This window comes from Amphiprion ocellaris, chromosome 2, assembly GCF_022539595.1.
Source record: "Amphiprion ocellaris isolate individual 3 ecotype Okinawa chromosome 2, ASM2253959v1, whole genome shotgun sequence".
Taxonomy (NCBI): domain Eukaryota; kingdom Metazoa; phylum Chordata; class Actinopteri; family Pomacentridae; genus Amphiprion; species Amphiprion ocellaris.
The window spans coordinates 22,112,007-22,115,619 of record NC_072767.1 but is presented as its reverse complement, the minus strand read 5'-3'; the positions used below and the strand labels follow the sequence as shown (position 1 = coordinate 22,115,619).

At 35.0% G+C, this 3,613-nt stretch overlaps 1 long non-coding RNA gene across 1 annotated transcript; it reads right to left on the bottom strand.

Moving 5' to 3' along the window:
- Positions 1-654: 654 nt before the first annotated feature.
- Positions 655-3,169, bottom strand: LOC129350177 (uncharacterized). The gene is made up of 2 exons (XR_008603490.1): positions 2,960-3,169; positions 655-1,554 (listed from the first exon to the last, which is right to left on the bottom strand). It is a non-coding gene; the product is annotated as an uncharacterized LOC129350177 (long non-coding RNA).
- Positions 3,170-3,613: the final 444 nt, after the last annotated feature.

Genomic DNA, 3,613 nt, shown 5'->3' with positions numbered 1-3,613 from the left:
AGGAAATGAAGTTCATCAAATGAACACTTGATATTTGCTGATAACGCTCATTAAATTACTGAAGAAATCCAACATAAAAACCTGTAAACTCTCAGGCAGCTTTTGTTAAAGTTTGTCTATAATTCTATCATCATGTTCTGGAACCAGGACTCTGCAGAAGTTCCTTCAATCAGATACTTGTGTGTTTCTATTTAAGGCCTCAGGTTTGAACGTACAGCAGAGGATTAGAAAGGAGTGATTTTAATATTTAAATCAGTCCAGTAAATGTTTGGCGTGAAAATTATTAAAATTTTGATTTAGATAGATACGTGTCAAATAATATTGTAGAGTCTCACTTAAATATATCCAAATGAGTTCAGTGTATTTACATTTTATAGAATATTTGATTTCTTAATCTCAATACTGTAGGGTCTGACCCTAAATATTATAATTATGTAAATCTAAATAATAAATAATATTGTAGTGCAGAGTCATAAACTTTAATCAGCTAAACTTACATAATAAATATCACTGCACAATCTTAACCTGAACATTCATATTATTGAGGTAAATTTACATAAATCATGATATTCTAGGGTCTTAACTGGGATATTTCTAACATTAATCTTTTTGTATTGTGCTGATAAACAACAATAACCCGACTTCCAGATAATATTTGTTGTCTGTGATTGTGAGACTAAATTCCTCCACATTCTGGAACTGGACTGAATTTCCCAAAATGGAAACATGGACAGAATTTAACACTCATGTATCCATGGCAACGCTAACATTTCTGCTTCTTACCAAAGTTCACAACACAAGTAAAGATTTTAATGTAAAACTTCAGGGATGACTGCTAACCATAAGTATTCTGATCAATACTTCATGATCAATATCAGGACACGTTACAACTCCAGCTGTTACATTAGACTGCAGTTATTCACAGAGAAATTAAAACATCACATTCCTCATAAAAACTTGATGGGACTTTTATTAAATAAAGTGTTGGTGAATAAACAGTGTAAAAAGTGCAAAGCAGCTCCATTAAATCAGGAGATGTGAGACTTCCACAGCATGGATCACCATCTGCTGTGTTGATTCATAGCTGAATGTCAGAATGAACTGAGATAGAAAAGCTGCTTTGAGCTGCAACATTACGGTCTGACAATCCAACACCATCACAGTTTTCATCTGGTTGTTTTGCTCCAACATGCTGTGAAGTTCAGTTTTTACCTGAATCAATACAGAGATTCTATTTCCAACCAAGACTGGAATAAAAATTAGAATGTTATGAGGTTATTAATGCAACTAAATCCTTTCAGATGGAAGGATTTACTTCCAAGTTCTAATTCAAGTTTCAGTTGGAACACATTGCATTCACAAAGAAAAACAGCGATACCTTCATAGCAACATTTAATAAACCTAAAGCTTCCCTGTTGGCTCATTGGTGGAGTTTGTTACTGAGCATCTGAACCTTAAATCCAGTGAGACGACCATCTTCAGTCGAGGCCAGTCAGAGAACTTCAAGACCTTCCATCAGCTGGACCAGATGTGGCATCATCTCCCTCTGAACATCTGGATGACAGGAGAAAAGACAGAAATCAAACACAGATCACAGAAATATAATTTATTCACTTTCATCATTTTATAAAAGTAGCATGAACTTTATTAAAACTTGACAATATCAGTTATGAAAGTAAATGTTTTTATCTCATGTTGAAGCTAAATTTAAAGTCAATTTTAATGATAGTTTATCCTGAGAGGAGTGAGAATGGAGCTTTTCTTTCCTTTTTAGAATATTCCCTCAAAATATTCTGTTTATTATTGGATTTAGAAGTATTTTTCTTTACTTATTTATTTTTAGATACCTCAGACTGATGCACTTTGCTGGTTTGCAGATAATTTCATGTACAATGACAAAAACCACAAGACGGAGTTTCTTTGCGAAAAATCTCTTTTTTAGTCTACTTTATTTTCACATAAATAAACTTAGAGTATGCATCGTGACAAGAAAACACTAATACAATCGTCGCAGGCTATTTAATGATAAATTTGCTGTAATTGAAAAAATTAGGTTAGAAACGATAGAAACGATAGAAGAGAAATGGCACGATAGACACTTTTCTATCGTTCTCACGATATGTATCGTCATATCGCCCAGCACTAATCTGTGGGATGGTCCAGGATCAGCCTGGTCTAGGTAGGATCCACCCTGCAACCCACAGGACCCACAGAATCCACAGGACATCCCCAGAGGTTCTGAGTTTTAGCAGCATAAAGGGACCAACACAGTATTAGTCAGGTGGTCAAAATGTTATACTGTTATATTGTCATGCTGATTATATGATCAGTAAATGTTACCATCAATTATAACGTCCACATTGATCAAGAAAAAAAACAAACTATCAGTTCATTCAGAAACTGTGGGGTTAAACCTAAAAACACAGACCTCAACAGCAGTTTGTTTCAGAGCAGAACACCAGCTGGTTTTGACTAAAGAAGCTTTCAAAGCAACAATTAAATGACAGTTTTGTTCTCATTAAGTTCACAGAGTCAGCCAAAATAATGGACACACATCAGGAAAAGATAAACTTTTATAAATATTTCATTTGTATAAGTACTTCTATACATATGGATACCTCTTTCTAAGTTTGATCAAATCACGATAACTCTGTGTCCTGTTGTACGATGTTTTCCCAACAAATGGCGCTACCCTCATGAATGTAGCATCAACACGTGACGTCTACAACACAAGAGAAATGTCTGGAAGCCAGTGGCCACCACTTTGAGCACCTCTTGTAATTGTAGAGGCCAATGATAACTTTTATTAATCTTGTGATGTCTGAATAAATTTGGTGTTGAAATATTTATGCAAGTTTTTCTTTTCCTGATGTGTGTAAACATTATTTTGGCTGACTCTGTATAATGGGTTTCTGACAGGTCACCAGGCAACATCTTTTTATAATAATGACAAACATACCTGCATTCTACAGGAGTGATTTTCCTCATGTGCAGGTAAAGATGTGTGAGGAGCTTAGAGATGACAGGAGCAGGAGTCATCCTCACTAATTCAGCTTCCACCTAGAAACAGAAAGACCACAAACAAACACACTGATATACTCTCAAACGTTCAACCTCACAGCCTCAAAATATCTGTTTAGGAAGAGTTGTGTTTCTAAATTCTGCTGAAAGCATTGACAGACATTCTCTTAAAAGGTTGTGTAAAAAGCAGCCTGTCCTCTGAGCTACTGAGAAATCTTCCTGAACAAAGTTTCTACATGTAAATCAGCTCAACAAAAACTAAAGCCTCAGTCAGAGATAACAGGTATGACAAATTATAAACAACTTTCTGCTTCAACCTCACATAAAAAGGGGAGTTTAACTCATCAGGTGACTGAAAATGAACGGCTTGTGCAGTTCTAGATCCAAAAGTAGGATGTTTCATCTCATGTTTTACTACAAATACATGTAGTAATAAATAAATACAATGGCTGGTTGGTAGTTTATTCACTATTAATGTCATTGTATAAACTGGATTGAACTTGAGCAGTGGAAGAGAGAAGGAATTTAATGAAATTATGGAGATTCAGAGAGGTAATGTGCAATGTTAAGTTAAGCGCGGTTTAATTCAAAC